Below are 17,995 nucleotides of genomic sequence, written 5' to 3'. Positions count from 1 at the left end.
GACCATTGATTTGCGGGTGGAAGCCAGATGAAAGGCTGATGGAGGTACCCAGGAGGTGGCAGAACTCCTTCCAGAATCTCGAGGTGAACTGCAGACCCCGGTCCGACATGATATTGCGGGGCAACCCGTGTAAGCGGAAGACATGTAATAGTAGGATTTAGGCAGTCTCCTTGGCGGAGGGAAGTTTGGCCAAGGGCACGAAATGGACCATTTTGGAGAACTGATCAACCACAGTAAGAATGGTGGTGTGGCTGGCAGATGGTGGTAGTCCGGTGATAAAGTCCAGGGAGATATGGGACCAGGGTCATCTGGGAGTCGGAAGGGGGCGCAACAGACCAGCAGCCACAAATCTCTGGACATCGTGCTTGAGTGACGGCCACCAGAAATGCTGCTGGAGGGTGGATAAGGTGCGGGAAACCCGATGACAGAAGAGGTGACTGCTGTGGCACCATTGGATTACCTGAGACCTAAGGTGATCTGGGACAAAGAGTCTGTTCCTGGGGCAGTTGTCTGGAACCGGTACCCCTGAGGTCACCTGATGCACTCTCCTTTTGATCCCCAGGCGGAGGGTACCGATGGTCACAGATGAAGGGAGGATGTGTTCAGGAGCCGGGACATCCTTGTCGGGGGCAAACTGTTGTGAAAGGGCATCCGGCTTACCATTCTTAGAACCGGGGCAGAATGAAAGGGTGAAGTTAAAACACCCGAAGAACTGCCCCCAACGAGCCTGTCGAGGATTGAGTCGCTTGGCTGTCTAAAGGTATTCTAGATTTCTATGGTCTGTTCATACAATGAAAGGCTGCTCTGTACCCTCCAACCATTGGCACTACTCATCCAGGGCCAGTTTCACTGCCAGAAGCTCATGTTCACCGATGGCATACTTCTGTTCAGCTGGGGAGAGGCGGTGAGAGAAAAAGGTGCAGGGATGAAGTCGACTGTCCATAGGAGCCCACTGGGACAGGATGGCCCCCACCTCACAGTCTGACACCTCCACTTCCACCACAAACTGGCAGTTTGGGTCGGGAAGGGTCAGGACAGGGGCAGTAGTGAAGAGCCTCTTAAGTTGGGCAAAGGCTTGCTCAGCCTCTGGAGTCCATGAAAAGGTGTGCAGCGAGGAAGTGAGTCAGTGCAAGTGTGCCACAACAGCACTGTATCCTCTGATGAACTTCCGGTAGAAATTGGCGAACCCCAGGAAACGTTGGAGCTGCTTCCGGCTTTCAGGGTGCAGCAGTCCCTCACTGCCTCCACCCAGCTGGGATCTATCTGTATGCTACGGGCCGAGAGAATGAAACCCAAAAAGGTGGTGTGGAATTCACACTTCTCGGCTTACAACTATACAACTTACTGTACATAGTGAGATACATACCACTGATTCTCACTGTAGTTACAGATAATTTATTTTCATCAGTTAAGTCACTATATTAACTAATTGCAAAGCTTTTAAGTATCAATCTAACAATCTCTGAAATGCTTGTTTACAAAATACTTGAAAAATGTCTTACATTTATTAGATTTTCTTCCTTATAATAGACAGTTTTGCAGATAAAATTTGGCCAACAGGTGAAGTTGCCAGCATTACCAGGAAAGAAAACAACACTTTTACTCTAAAATGTTCATATGATACAAGCAGCAATAACATTTGGCTTTACTGGTACAAACAATATTCTAACAGTGTACCACAGTTTTTACTGTATAAAGTTGCAAGGTCAGAGTCTAGTAGGAAAAGCACTCCTGATGATCGTTGATTAGAGTCAAAAAATATAAAAGTGAGGTCCACTCAAGGGGGCCCAATAAGGGCAAGACTAGAAACAAGAATGTGTATGTGAGGACAATTTGAACAACAAAAGGTACTAATCCATTCAGGCGGGCCCCACAAGGGCAACACTAGAAACTTACATGTCTAAGGATGACTAGAGACATCAGGGCTGGACTAAAAGGGTATTTGTCAGAATAACTCTCCTGTCACCAAATGATTCAACTTGACTCATAAATATCTCACCTTTATGCACCATGACTATTTGGAATCACCATAGTTGTAATCGATTTCAGTTCCTGCTTCTATTTTCCTCACAGCGAATAGACACAAATGTGGCCTGTCATTTACTATGACTTTTTTTATTACACAATTTGGGGATTTGTTGTTGTCATACACTAGTCTTCTAAAAGATCCATCTTCCTTGCATACATCAATACTAAACAAAATAATAAAAGTCACTGCATGAAAAGGCAGATTTTCGTCCCCGTGAATGCCTGATGACCTCTAAAATCACCGGCAGTTATCGACAATTCACAGCCTGGGAAGTTCCCGTTCGCGAGTGACAGAAACAGTTGTTATCGTACCAGGGGGTGTATGGGGAGGGAGGTGTGTGTGGAGGTCCAAGGTGCGAAAGGCAAATTAGCATATGGATGAAACCACCTTGAATGTTCTACAGTACCTACTGGATGAAAGCACAATTTTCAAAACAGAAAGATCACCTGTGATTGGCTGAGACATGTGTTGCTATTGGTCAGTCTGGGCAATTATAATAACGTTTTGAGTAGCCACCCCCTTTCCCTTATGTTATTTTTGTTATGTTATTATTTTGTTATATGTATATATATATATATATATATATAAGAGTTTTATTAAATAGACATATGAAATATAAATACACAAAAAGTAGCCAGAGATTATTGTCATGGCATCACATTTGGCATCAAATGTCTTTTTGCTGCCTCAGGGTCATAGGTATGCGGTGGCATTCTGTTAGATGGCAGCCCCGTTCACAGACACCGGTGATGCAGTGCTGCATACTTTGGACTGGCTTCTAGTCTCATCTGCAGCTTAGCACACAGATTGCTGAGCTCCTGGCTGCTGAACAATGGAGGTCTCACAATCCACCCTGAGACTCCATCAACGGCACCGTCTTCTTCATCTGACATCATGTCAGTGGTGATTCCCCTCCAGAAGTCCACTTCGTTCGCAGCCAGTGCACTTTGCCTCGCCTCCAAAAGCTGAAAACACAATTGTTACATATATTAAGCAACGTGTACATTATTACAGTTTATACTGATGCAACAGAAATAAGTAAAACAAATTTATTTCTAATCTGTCTTACCCTCTTCCTCCTCTGGCAACTCCGGGCTGAGGTCTTATTAGCTGCATCCACATTCGCTAGCTCAGGCTGGCTGGACTGGAAATTTCCACGCACGGTCTCGTAGTATGTCTTGCAGGCAACTAGAAAAAAAAAAAGGGTTTTTTAAAAACTACAACCAACCAAACATAACTACACAGATAAATAACAAAAACAGAATTAAGAACAACAACATGGTGACAACAAAATATAATAACACTTTACACTTTATGTGGCTTGAACGAACTTTCGGTCCTAGCTTTGTGTTGAACTCTATGTTGTATGTTTCTGTAGTACCAGGTCCTGGAGAAACATTGTCTTATTTCACTATGTTCACTATTAGCTATATGTGGTTGAAATGACAATAAAGCTTCTTGAATCTAACAACTAAATAACAACAACACAGTGAAAATTACTTACCAACAATGTCATTTTTATTCAGGCCTTCATCGCGCAATTCTGGGCTTATGGACAGTGCTCCACTAAAACGAGCTTAATCTGTGGAGGCAAAAAGTACGGAGTTAAAACATGTTTATTTGCTTCTGAAACAACAGAGTGCATGTTAGTCCATATCTTTCATCTGTACCCTTGCTCCGGGTCATAGTGCCTACAGTTTACCTCAGAGTTGTGTAGCGGACGGACTGCCTCCTACAAAATACAAGTAAAAATGCTTTGTTACAAAACTTACACTGGTTCTGCGAAATGAAAGCATGGGTTATGTCATTAGAAGAATTTAGACTTACTGCGATTTTAGGATTGTGCAGCCGCCTCTTCTTCTTCAGTTCCTTGTCTAGCCATTGTAAACAGCGAGGTAAATGTAAAGAGCGATGTAAATATAAACAACGAAGAAAATTAAAAGAATGAATAAAATGTAAAGAGCGAAGTAATTGTAAAGAGTGGTGGTAAAAATGAAAACGGTAAGCGAATTCCAGGAAAGAGTAACATCTCTGTTTGTATGTTTTGGTTCCACGCTTCGTCTCATTTCCTCGGCTGTGATTGGAGGAACATACCCCGCCACCATGACCTAGCACCTGATTGGCCGAGGCTCATCACATGCGAAGTGACGTAACCAGGAAGAGCTCGTAGAGCATTAAACTGTACAATGGAGCCTCTGTCTCCATTTCAGCAAACAGTCTTGGATGAGGATGACAGAAATGCGATGTTGACCATGTAACATCAAATGTACCCTGAAAATTGTATGAGATTGACTGTTTTGCCAAGACATGCAAAAGGGTAACCCACCATTGACCCTGTAGCAGAACCACAGCTGGCTATTATCAAGAGGTTTATTGTTGTACATGTTGTGTCAAAAGGTAATAATTTAAACATGTCATTGCACAAGTCTTCTGGCCTCATCCCTATCCAGACCGTCATTTTTATGAAAAACATAGAAATTTGGAGTTTGCGGGGAAAGACATCTGATACCCAGCATCATTTCTCCCTGTTGAGCACATTGCTGGAAGATGTGTGTTAAACACATCCACTGTGCATTTAAGCAAAACAACAGAAAAAGTTACTGTAGTCATGCCACTATGTACAGTGGTTGAGGTCTAGGAGTGCTGTGAGGATCAGACTATTGTCTTAAAATGTTATACTATTTTTTTGTTTTACTTTATGTAATCATTTGCTATATCCTTTGTTAGTTGTATACAATAAAAAGTATTTATTTGTTTATTATTATTAATGTTTTGTGTCTTTTAGTGGTACAGAAGGTAATTAGTCTAACTAGACACGACGTGATATGATTCCAGCAATAGGAAATTTGTGTCCATACTGAACACGATCAATCATAAAACACAGCCAATCATAACAGTTTTTCTCTGTTTGTGTGCTTTCTCATACTGCAGCTGAAGAGATCGCAGTCCACACACATACTTACATACAAGAGCACACATGCATAGAGAGATACACCCCTCCACTTCTTATGGCTTTCCTTATAAAACTTGAGGGATTCATTATATATTTCTGCTATTAAACGTCTATAATCAGTCTCTCCTCATCCATGTTTGATGATTAATATTAATAATGTGCAGAACTTTCATTGAGATCTCTGTATAGGAGCTGTCAGCCATGACGTCGCAGAAAGAAAAACAGTTTCTAAAATTGGCTGGTCAGGACAAAAATGGATTAACATGGAAAAACGCGAGTAAAATGTATCACGTCGCGTGTAGTTAGGACACGGTGTAAGACAAATCTCAATTCAAAATTCAAGCAACAATTTAAAAGTCTATAATTAAAATAAGACTGATCTTTTTATACTAGATTTTCTTTACATTTGGGTAATAAGCCCACTCTCAATCAGTGAGTGCCCCCTCCCCAAACTACCCTGGTTTGCATTTGTATAGCTCACTGTAGTCATTTACATATGAAAGCTAAACCCAGGCCAAGGTGATAGGAACATGGGGGGGTCAACTGCCAAGCCTATTTCACGTCAATTTTTGGCAGTTCCCGACAATTATCTGTGCTGCCTGCACATTCTCGTGAACAGTCGTTAACCTGAAATTCTGTGGCAATTTACAGTGTCGTTAACTGATGAAAATCACACTCTTCATGTAGTGCAATCTGGAAATTCAAATTCAAATTCAAATTTTATTAGTCACATACATAATCGAACACAGTATGATATGCAGTGGAATGCTTACACGACCGTTATGACCCTAGGAAAAGGAGAAGGAATAAGGACAGAACAAAAGACAGGATAAAATATAAAAATAAAATACAAAAATATGAAATATAGAAAAAAATAAGAATATGAATTATACTAAAATACGAAATATAAAATATAAAAATAAGTTCACAGTAAGCAGAACAATATAATAGAATAAAAATATAATAAAATATAATAAATATAAATAAAGTAAGGTATGTATATATCTATATAGAATATGTATATAAAATAAGATATGTTAGAATAAGAATATGTATATAGGAAGTGTAAAATGTACATACAGGAAGTATAAAATACAACAGCTGTGATGCAAAATTATATAAAGTGAATAGTGTGTAGTGCAATAGTGTCCAAGGTGCAGACAGCAGCAGTACAAAATTATTGCAAAATTATATAAAGTGAAGTGTGTAGTGTGCAATAGTGTCCAAGGTGTCCAAGGTGCAGACAGCAGCAGTGGAATGAGGTGATGAGAGCAGTGGTATTGTCCATCTTTAAAGTGCAGATGTGCAAAAGTCCTCTTTGTATGTAAATGGGAGCAAACTGTACAACATGTATGTTTATGTGTGTATTGTGTCTTGAAATGTGCAAATGTACATTGTGTGTTTATTGTGTGCCACAGTCCTGTAATGTGCAATGTCCAGTTTGGTTGGTTGGAGTTCCAACACATGCGTGTAGGAGCATAGTAGGTCTAATCAGATGAGTCCTATGTGAGGTTTTGATTGAGAGACCATATAGCCTGTGGAAAGAAGCTTCTCCTCAGTCTCACTGTGTTGGCCTTCAGGGAGCAGAAGCGCTTCCCTGACCTCAACAGAGAGAAAAGTCCATTGTTGGGATGGCTGAGGTCCTTCACGATCTTCCTGGCCCTGGTCCAGCACCGCTTGTTGTAGGTCGAGTGCAGGTCAGGGAGCTCGGTACGGATGACGTGCTCAGCTGATCGCACCACCCTCTGAAGAGCTCGTCTGTCCTGCATGGTGCTGTTCCCGAACCAGGTGGTGATGTTTCCCGTCAGGATGCTCTCTATGGTGCAGGAGTAAAAGTTCCTTAGCACCTTAGCAGGCAGTCTAAAGTCTCTTAAGCGTCTGAGGTGGAAGAGATGCTGTCGGGCCTTCTTCACCATGGTGTTGATGTGACAGGACCATGACAGATCCTGCGTGATGTGAACACTGAGGTATCTGAAGCTGTCCACTCTCTCCACTGGGCTGTTGTTGATCACAGGGGTCTGGTAGTTCCTCTCCTGCTTTCTGCTGAAGTCCACTATCAGCTCCTTAGTCTTGCTGATGTTAAGATGGAGGTTGTTCCGCTGGCACCAGTCCTCCAGGGTCTTAATCTCCTCCAGGTAGGCCATCTCATTGTTGTCGGAGATCAATCCGACCACCACGGTGTCGTCAGCAAACTTGATAATGTTGGTGGAGTTGGTAGTGGCCATGCAGTCATACATGTACAAAGAGTACAGCAGTGGGCTCAGAACACAACCCTGGGGGGCTCCAGTGCTGAGGGTGTGTGAGGCTGAGACATGTCTGCCCATCCTTACTGCCTGTGGTCTGCCAGTTAGGAAATTGGAGATGCACTGACAAAGAGATGGGCTGAGTCCCAGGTGCTCCAGCTTGGTGGTGAGTGTGGAGGGGATTATAGTGTTAAACGCTGAAATGTAGTCAACAAACAGCATTTTAACATAATTCCCCTTTCTAGTGTCAGGTGAGTGAGTGATGTGTGAAGGAGGTGGGAAATGGCATCATCGGTTGAGCGGTTCAGGCGGTAGGCGAACTGTAGTGGATCCAGTGTGTCTGGTAGTGAAGTAATGATGAAGTCTCTGACCAGCCCCTCAAAGCACTTCATCACTACTGAGGTCAGGGCGATAGTCGTTGAGGGAAGCAGGATGGGGTTTCTTCGGTACAGGAACAATGATGGACTCTTTGAAGCACGTGGGAATTGCCGACTGGGTTAAGGAGAGGTTGAATATATCTGTGAACACAGGTGCTAGCTGGTCAGTGCAGGCCCTGAGGACACGACCTGAGATTCCGTCTGGTCCTGCTGCTTTCCTGATGTTCACTCTCCTGAAGGCTCTCCTCACGTCATGCTCAGAGATGATGAACGCATTGGTGTTGGCATTCTCTTCCTGTGTACAGCCATTAGCATTAGCTGTAGCATTAGCTTTAGCATCGTTAGCTGCAGCCTTGAAGCGAGCGTAGAAGGTGTTCAGCTCATCTGCCAGAGTCACTTCCGCATTCATCATACCAGATGTTGGTGCTTTATAGTCTGTAATTGTCCTTAATCCGCCACAGGCTCCTAGAGTCACTCTATTGGAGTTGTGACTCTAGTTTTCTCCCGTAGCGCTGCTTCGCCTCCTTCACTGCTTTCCACACGTTGTATGACGCAGCCTTGAAAGAGGTCATGTCACCCGATGCAAGTCCCGCGTTGTAGGCAGCAGTGCGAGATCTCAGAGCGTCGTGGATGGTCTTATCCACCCACAGCTTCTGATTGGGAAACGTTCTGATGGTGGTTTTCTGCACAGTATCATCTGCTAGTTTCCCGATGAATCCCACAACTGCTTCCGTAAACACACTGATGTCATCAGAGCTGTGCTGGAACATGTCACAACATGCGTCATCCAGAGCATCCTGTAGAGTGGCCACCAATTGGTCCATCCTGCGTGAGACCTCTCTCTGAGCCGGAACTTCCTGCTTAAGCCTTTGTTTATATTTAGGCATCAGGAAGATGGTGGCGTGGTCAGACTTCCCAAATGGTGGGCGAGATTGTGCCTTGTAGCCATCTTTAACTGTAGTGTAGCAGTGGTCCAGTGTCCTTTCACCCCTGGTGGGGCAGCTGATGTGCTGTTAGAAGTTTGGTGCTGTGCGTTTGAGGTTGGCGCTGTTAAAGTCCCCCACCACAATAAGCACAGCGTCCCAGTGCTGAGTCTGGTGTTGTATGAGTGCTTCATGCAGCTCGCATAAAGCAGTATCCTTGTCCGCCTGAGGTGGAATATAAACGGTGCAAACTCCCGAGGAAGATAAAAAGGACGACATTTGATGGTCAATAGTTCCAGGTTGGGTGTGCAGGAGCGTGTGAGAGGAACAATGCTCGCGCTGTTGCACCAGCTACTGTTCACCATTAAACACACACCGCCTCCCCTTGACTTCCCCGATTCCAGTGTTCTGTCCATGCGGTGAACCAAGAAGAACTCAGCCAGCTGGATGGCATGGTCCGGTACCGCTGGGTTCAGCCATGTCTTGGTGAAGTAGAGGAGATTGCAGTCCCGAATGTCTCTCTGGAACTTTACCCGGGCCCTGAGGTCATCGAGTTTGTTCTCCAGCGATTTGACATTGGCGAGCAGGATGCTAGGCAGAGGTGTGCGGTGTGCATGGGCTCTCAGCCTGTTCCTGATGCCGGCTCGTTTCCCCCGGGGCCGCCGCTTCGGGTCGCGTCCTTTGTTCTCCCTCAGGATCTCACTCGGCCAGCTTGGATCTGGGGTTAAAAACGTCAAATTGTGAGTACATTGTATACCAATAGAAATAAGAGTATCTCTATCGTACTCAATGCACTCCATTTGGAAGAAATTGCCGGTTTAAAAGTACTGTAGGTTAACTTAAAATACAAAAACAAAGAAAGAGGGGTTGGAGCAGTCATGATGGCAGCCGACCTCACCGGCGCCATCTTGCAACTGGTGACCATGGAACTGTGAGGCAGCAATACTACCTGATGTCTTGGTCTGATTCAACAGTCCCTGAAAAATAGAAAATAGGTGAATATTTGGCATTCACTAATAGTATGATATTTGGTTTAGAGAATAATTATTAATATAACTTTTAAGAGTAGTTTTACCTTTGGTTTTGGTACTCAGTGTATTTAGGTATTTCTTTAGATCCTAAAATCACTTCTGACCAGGGGCGTCGTAAGTGGGGAGAAAATGGTGACTGAGTGCATAGGGCCCTGGCATCAGTGGCAGGTGAGGGGCCCTGGCTGCCCTGCCCTTAAAGATCCTCAAATAGTATTATTATTATAGTGAAATTGAGTGTACAGTGCCTGCGCTTGCATGCAGTATTCTGATCCTCGCTGTTTTAGCAAGATTCAGCACACCCACACGTTTGTGTCGACACCTCCTATAGGAAGAGGGTGCACGCAAATATGAATAATTTAATTGGTCATTCAAGAACAATGCCAAATGATAACTGGCTGTGAAGGAGCACCGGAGCGTGGATTCGGCAGTCAGAACTAAGTGAGCGCTGAGCGGGCAAGTCGAGACCGATGCTGCGATATGTACAATGTCCAAACAAAAATCAGGCTACCAAAAAAGAGGGAGAGAGGAAAGGAAAGGAAAACAAAATGAAGGAAAACAACTTCTCCCAAGTTTTTTCCCCCTAAGAGAGCAGGTGAGAACATGTTTTGTGATAAGAGAAACAATGTTACGAAGCTAGCAAATAAAAATCTTAGCTTACTCTAAACTTTGAAATAACATGTAAAGTGTTTGAATGTGAGGCAGTTTTTAAGAGATAAAATATGAAGAATAATATGAAATCTATGTGTGTACTGTACAGTACATTACAGATTTCATGGATCTTGCTCAAAATATTAAAATGAGAAACCCTCTGTTCACCGGCCCTGTCTCAGAGAGTGCAGCAGTGGGTCCATCACAGCAAGGTTCTACTGCTAGTTTTTCAGCCTTTTTCACTTCTGATTATTTTATTTATTTTTAATTAGCCAGACATGCTTTGAAAGAAGGCAAAGTGGTGATTTGAGTTATATTGTGTTTATTTATTTATATTACTGATTGAAAGAATAATAATGTTCTGGACAACGAGCACAACGTCTCTTAATAAAACACAATTCAAATAAAAAAAATCATTAAGCTGTCATTTTTATCTATAAGGGGATACCTGAGGTACTTTATTTATAGCAGGGGTGTCCGTTCTTATCTGCAAAGGGCCGGTGTGGGTGCAGGTTTTCATTCCAACTGAAATCCATTTGTGCTGAAGAGAAGAGGAATGAAAGTTGTGTGTGAATGAAAGGGAGGGAAGTGGAACAGTTAGATTACAGGGTGAAGAGGTGAAAGAGGTACAGGAGTTTAAGCACTTGGGGTCAATGGTCCAGAGTAATAGAGAGTATGGGAAAGAAGTAAAGAAGTGAGTGAAGGCAGGTTGGAATGGGTGGAGAAAGATGTCAGGAGTTCTGTGTGATAGAAAAATATCAGCGAGAATCAAGGGGAAGGTGTACCAGACAATGCTGAGACCGGCCATGCTGTATGGTTTAGAGACAGTGTCACTGAGCAAGAGACAGGAGTCAGAGCTGGAGGTAGCAGAGCTGAAGATGTTGAGGTTCTCTTTGGGAGTGACAAGGTTGGACAGGATTAGGAACGAGTACATCATAGGGATAGCATTTGGGGAACAAAGTTAGGGAGGCCAGATTAAGATGGTTTGGACATGTTCAGAGGAGGGAGAATGAGTATATTGTTAGGAGAATGTTGGACATGAAGCTGCCAGGCAGGAGGCAAAGAGGAAGGCCAAAGAGGAGGTATATGGATGTAATAAATGAGGATATGAAGCTAGTGGGTGCAAGTGTTGAGGATGCAGAACATAGGGATAGGTGGAGAGAGATGATTCGCTGTGGCAACCCCTGTAGGGAAAAGCCAAAAGAAGAAGAACAGGAGGACTGTGAAGGATCATATCACTGGTCAGACATTCTGAATGAACATGCCTGAATAAATTTAGGCCTGAATAAGAAAGCAAATCACACCCGCAACTGTGAAGTTTACACCTAAGCCTAAACTATCTTTCAAAAGATCTCCAACAAGAAGGTTATTGAAAGTCTCCATAGTTCTTTAAGGATGCAGGACTGGTATTCCCATGCCATTATACTAGCAACAAGAACTTCAGCAACAAGAACTAACATATTAGTCTCTGCATCTCCGAACAATTCTTTTGAATTAACGTCAGTAATATGCTCAGTTCATTAAACCTAGGCTGAATAACAGTAGGCAAAGCATCAAGGGCACAGTGGCACACAGCATTGCAGGCAGATGTATTTGGTCTTTCTCGTGCATACAACATCATTGCATCTGTTTGAATTTTTCACATGGTTGAGTTGGGATCAGTGATTTCCTGTGCGAAACCTGACCTCACAGGGTACTTTGGTGACTGCTCTGCACTTCACCGGAGGTGGGGTCCCACTGGGTATTCCTCTTTTGCTTTGCTGGAGGGAGCCTGCATTTATCAATGCACGAGCTACAGAAGGTTTAAAGAGGAGGAGATTCACCTTTTCCATTCTAGATATCAGGCATTTACAACAGTCACAAACAATGAAAAACACTCGGATGTACCACCGCTTGTTCCTACATCTGAGGGGCTACATTGCCACACATTGGTCAACAAGATCGACCCTAACCTATATGTTGATTGTAAAGGGCAACAAAGGAGGGTCCCTGAGCATCATTTTTTCCTTCTTGACCCATCTGTTGGCGACATCTTCAGGGGAGTGATCAGCACAGGACGGGGCCATGTGGATGACTGAACTGTCGAGTCAACATGTGACAGTGAATATAGCAAATATACACTGACTTACAAACAAAGAAAAGGTGAAGCAATTACATGACTTGTGTTGGAAATATACTTGGCGATGCATGATGTCTACTCCATTAGATACATGGTTAATCGTAATTTACTACTTATTTGAAATAAATAAATAAATTGTGCAAAAATAAAATAATATTATTACTTAGATGTTACTGTGTATTTATATATATATATATATATATATATATATATATATATATATATATATATTACCTCAAGTGTATTTCTGGAGTAGAAGGATTGACAGGATATGCCAGCAGCACTCAACAAATGTGGCAGTTTGTCAGCCATCTTGGATTCAGAGGAAATTCACTTGCAGTTACAACAACTGACCACTGAATTAACCTCAATAGAGTTGTGCAGCAGAGAGCACTCTAGAGGCTGATATGCAACTCCACCATAGAAACCATTGCATTTAGGAGAAAAAAAGATTTTAATTAGCTGTCCACTGCAATGACTACTATGCATCAGAGGGATAAATTCACCAGACATTCTCTTAAATATTGGACTTTTTAAATGAATGTATTAAGTCACTGAAACATGAACTGGTGTAATGATGTAACTTACTGAAAGGGTCACTGAGAACATCAGTAAATGAATTTGAGCGAATCTATTTTGTGAACAGAATCAAAAGATCCCACAATTCCTGTTCTTATAATGAAGGATTCATCAATACAAATACATTTTAAAACCTTTTATTTTTATAAGTGCAGGATTCTTTTATTAACAGTGCTGAATGAACTATTACAAATAAACAGAAACTGTGGTAAAATAAAACAAACCAACACTAGATTCAGAAACACGATAAGCTAGTCTGGGCTAGGCTAGGCTAAGCGAAGCTAAGCTAAACTAAACTAGGTGGGGCTAGGCTATGCTATGCTAAGCGAGGTGGGGCTAGCCTAGGCAAACAAATGGGTATCATACAGAAGCTAGGCAACTTCAAGGTAAGACAAAGGAGCTTAAATCAAGTAGCAAATTACTGTCACTACATAATTAACATAAAACAGGTGAACTATTAGAACATGGGAAAATAAGATACAACATAAAAAGAGTTCAACGCAAATGTTCAGGGCTGGCTTCTGGTGGTCTAGCAATGAAATATCCCAGATATCCATGATACTACTCATATGTTGTATTTTAGGTTGGGTGTGTTATTGTTATTTTTAAACCATCCAGGTCTTCAGCCTGTAGTATAGCAAAGCAATAAAGAAGCAGGTTTGTTTGTAGCCTTTTCTACATTCAGGCACATGAAAAGATAACCAATTATTTAAAATTAAATTGTTTTAGTTTTTTTTTTACACAGTGGATGTTTAGATTTCTTAATTATGCTGATGTCGCAATAGAATTAAATGTCAAAAAAAGTTACTCAGTAAATTTTACTCTGAGTAAATTTGAAATGAGTTACTTTTTACTTTTACTTTTTACTTTAGAACGGAAACTTTACTTGTACTTAAGTAAAATTTCATTGAAGTAACAGTACTTGTACTTGAGTAGGATATTTTATTACTCTTTCCACCTCTGATCATTTTGCTTGCAGCCAATTTACATATTTGATATCTCTTTAAAAAGGAGCACCCACAGTACAGATTGCTCTTGACAAGCAAAACAAAGCAAAAAAGACAGTTATGATATAAAAACTGAAGATTTTTCACCTTTAGGAAAAGTTTGACTCTCTGACAAATGACAGAAATGATCTCTGACTAGTTAATGTTAAGTAACAGGGTTGTGAACTTTCTTTCACGTTGTGTGGCGTCACTTGTTGGCTTAGTTTGAAAATACAGAGGCATGTGAAACAGAAATTTTGATGTTTTAGTGACCCAAAACATGAGCAGTGTAACTGTTGAAGGATTTAAAGCCAGCAGACCTGATTAACATAGACCCAGTAGTAAAAACAAGAACAGCCACACCTAAGACTAAAACACAGGAAAATAATATTACAGAACTCTAGTTTTAAATGTTAAAAAATAACAGCATCTGGTAAATAAATGAATGTTATAGTATTAATTCCACCCTTGTGTTCAAAGGAGCAGAGAGCTGGACCTGAGCCATCAAGAGCACATAGTAGTACTACAGTGGGATTGGAAGATAAATGAATGGAGAAGGATGCAAATGGGTTGAGATGAAATTATTGGTGTATATTATTAGTGTGTTCTTCTCTGTTTAAGAAAGAGGATCAGAGTACATTATGAAAGTAATCCAGTGTCATCCACTGTTGTTTGTATGTGCAGCTGCATATGGCAAATTATATAAATGAACAAACATGTATGTAAGGTGGTATTATTCCCACATGAATTCCTAAAACTCACAGCATAGTTAAGGTTGAGTCTTTATTAGTTGGTGATTAGTACATGTACATACACAACTCTTCATTAGATTTTAAGTAAGTAATTTAGATTTAAGTAAGTAATAATTCAGGTATTAATTCATGATTATTCATGTACTGTTACTGTAAAATGTTACTATAAAAATAAAAATGAATTAAACATGACAACTACACACAATCACACTCAATTCAGAAATCATGATTACAAAAATATTTTTCTGACACTACAATAATCAAGAATCATACAGACTATAAGGCAGAATGTGGCACAAATAGCACCAAATAACAGCAGCGACAACGGAAGTTTTTTTTTTTTTTTAATTGTGATTTAATGTTTGTTTAATAATTATTTCAATAATAACATGATGAAACTATATTATAATGATTGATAGCATTTATTGTCAGTTCCTGCTTTTAGATTTGCTTTTTGTGTTTGTTTAAACAGTAAAGGATACAGCAAGGGGCAGAGCATTCTAATCCCCACCATTATGGAACAACCTTCCATTTAATGTTTGGGACTCAGACAAAGTCTCAATGTTTACGTCCACATTTGTTTACTGAGGCTTTTGAGTCTTCCTCATATTGTCTCAGGGAGTTGTTTCTTGCCATTGTTGCCTCAGGCTTTCTCATAAGGGATGAATACATATTAAATTTTAACTTTGTAATTTCTATTCTGAATTTCTATATTCTGGAAAGCTGCTAAGAGACAATGTCCATTGTTAAAAGTGTTATAAAATAAAATTGAAGTGAACTGAATTACCTTTTGTGCATACACAAATCAAATTTACTTGTTATAAAAGATTTTGTTCAAATGTGTTTCTATTATTATATGATGAACACTGTGAACATTTTACATTCATCAAAATAGCATGATAGTTGCCAGTGAACCTATTTATCACATTTGCCAATCCACATCAAAATATCCTAATTATTTACAGGTTTAAAAATAATTTAAACACTATACAAACACGTAGAGGCTTATAGTATTGTATAGGTGATAAATCTTTAAATACAACACCAGCCACACTAATGTGTGAAGTGATGATCTGTACAGAGTTACACTACAACAGCATCACTTCCTGGGTTTGGCCTTCTAGATGAGTGTTCCCTCATGTGTAAAGTTCAGCACATACAGCACTATTATACAGAATCCTCACAGAGCTGTGTTCAGAAATGGCTCATCTATACAACTTACTGTACATAGTGAGATACATACCACTGATTCTCACTCTGGTTACAGGTAATTCATTTTCATCAGTTTATTCATTGTAATAACTGATTGCAGAGTTTTAATGAATTAATCTAACAACCATTAAACCTTTCTTAAGAAAATATTGCATTTACAAAACAGTTTTCTTACATTTATTACATTTTCTTCCTTACAACAGGCAGTTTTGCAGATGAAATTGGGCTGACGGGCAAAGTTGCCAGCATTTCCAGGAAAGAAACAGAAACTGTTACTCTGAAATGTTCTTATGAGACCAGAAGCAATAACATTTGGCTATACTGGTACAAACAATATCCTAACAGCGCACCACAGTTTTTAGTGTATAAAGGCGCAAGGTTGAGTTATACCCAGAGCACTCTTGCTGATCGTCGATTAGAGGCAAAAACAAGCAGAGACTCTACTGAACTTACTATCAGAGGTCTAAAGCTCTCAGATTCTGCACTCTATCACTGTGCTCTTAGAGACATAACACAGTGATACAGAGTCACTGAAAGGCTTTACAAAAACATTAACATGGCACGTACACATGCAAGAGGTTTCTAAAAACCACAACAACTTGTTATCAGTTAACCACAGACATAAATAAAAGCTGTGGTAACATATACAGCTGAAAGAAATACCAACTAAAAATAAAGAGTTTTCAAACAAGACAACTACACACTAGTCACAGTAAATTCACAAATCTATGTTTCAGGCTAAATTTTTTTTTTTTTTTACTGACTCTATCAGAGCCATTGGATCAGGTGTGTTTGCTGTCAATTTTGAATGAAAGTTATTGACATTTTTTCTTCTGTTCAATTTTCATTCATTCATTTTATGCATTATGCATGTACATACTGTAAATGCTTGTTACTTGGCTGGATGTGTGATAAGGCGATGGCCTTTTACAATCAGAGCAGATGTGAGTTTAATCATCCAGATTAAACAAACATGAAATGGATGAATAAGGAAACAGCAGCAGCTCAATGCATACAATCATGCAGATACAGGTCAAGTGCTTCATTTATTATTTATATCAATATTTTAGTACTTCACAAACTGTTAATCTCCTGGATTTTCATGCACAACAGTCTCCCAACAAAACCCTCTTTAAAATCACGGTGAACAGAAAAGTATCTATAAAAGCACATGTCTAATCTTTATGTGGATCAGCTACAACACAGGAGGACAGTACAATGAAATCTTTTTTTCCCATATCCCACAGGGTCAGCCTTGATACAGATGTGGCATTTAAAAATGCGTGCTTTTTCCCACGGCATGCCGCGAGATTCTGCGAGTCGGCGCTTTGGTATTTAAATGCATGTGTTGTACTTCACAGAATTCCCACCAGGTGGCACATGGTACAACTCATTATACAGTATAACGCAGTTCTTATATATATATTTTAATACTTTAATACATATATAATAATATTTACATTTTAAATGAATATATATAAATTTACCCGTGACTGTGTGAGTGTAAAGCTGCGAAGTATTTTATGTGCTTTGTAAATACTTAATTGCGCTGGTGTTGTCCTGCCATTTGCACATAACTTGTTTTTGTTCAACTTTAAAGATGCCTGTGCAAAGATAAAAATTAAAATGGAAAACCTCTTCAGATTAAAGTCATTATAATGCAAAATTTAACTGGTAGTTATTCCAGAAAAAAAGTCAAATTAAATAAAATTGTGACAAAGTAGTAATATTTCGCGAATAAAGTTAACACTATGAGAATAACGTAAAAATCACGAGATTCGTAGCAATACGGGATTAAATTCATGATATTTTGAGAATAATGTCATTATTTACATTAACGTGTTTAGAGTGATGAATAATATATTAGGCCTATTTGTGTATAGTGAAATTAAGGTATTAATAAAACGACTTAATGCATATGAGAATACGCATAAAAGTGAAACTTTACTCGTTACAGTTACTCTCATTGGTTGGTGATTATTGTTTCGCGCGCAGAGAGCAGCGGAAAAAAGAATGGTTTATTGATCTACCTAAATAAATATGATATTTTAAAAATGTCAAAGAGACTGTCAAACATATTTTTTCATTTTTTAAAATCCATGAGAAAAGCTGATGGTGTGCCTGATCAAAAGAGATCCTGAGA

General features: G+C 40.2%; 1 long non-coding RNA gene across 1 annotated transcript; it reads right to left on the bottom strand.

The window, feature by feature from the left end:
* Nucleotides 1–3,105: 3,105 nt before the first annotated feature.
* LOC131349776 (uncharacterized) lies at nt 3,106–4,079 on the bottom strand. The gene is made up of 4 exons (XR_009204105.1): nt 3,857–4,079; nt 3,732–3,761; nt 3,534–3,611; nt 3,106–3,217 (listed from the first exon to the last, which is right to left on the bottom strand). It is a non-coding gene; the product is annotated as an uncharacterized LOC131349776 (long non-coding RNA).
* Between the last annotated feature and the right edge of the window lie 13,916 nt (nt 4,080–17,995).

Source organism: Hemibagrus wyckioides, unplaced genomic scaffold (genome assembly GCF_019097595.1).
Source record: "Hemibagrus wyckioides isolate EC202008001 unplaced genomic scaffold, SWU_Hwy_1.0 Contig12, whole genome shotgun sequence".
NCBI classification, from domain to species: Eukaryota; Metazoa; Chordata; class Actinopteri; order Siluriformes; family Bagridae; genus Hemibagrus; species Hemibagrus wyckioides.
The sequence above is the reverse complement of the archived record's forward strand: the minus strand, read 5'-3'. Positions and strand labels throughout refer to the sequence as shown.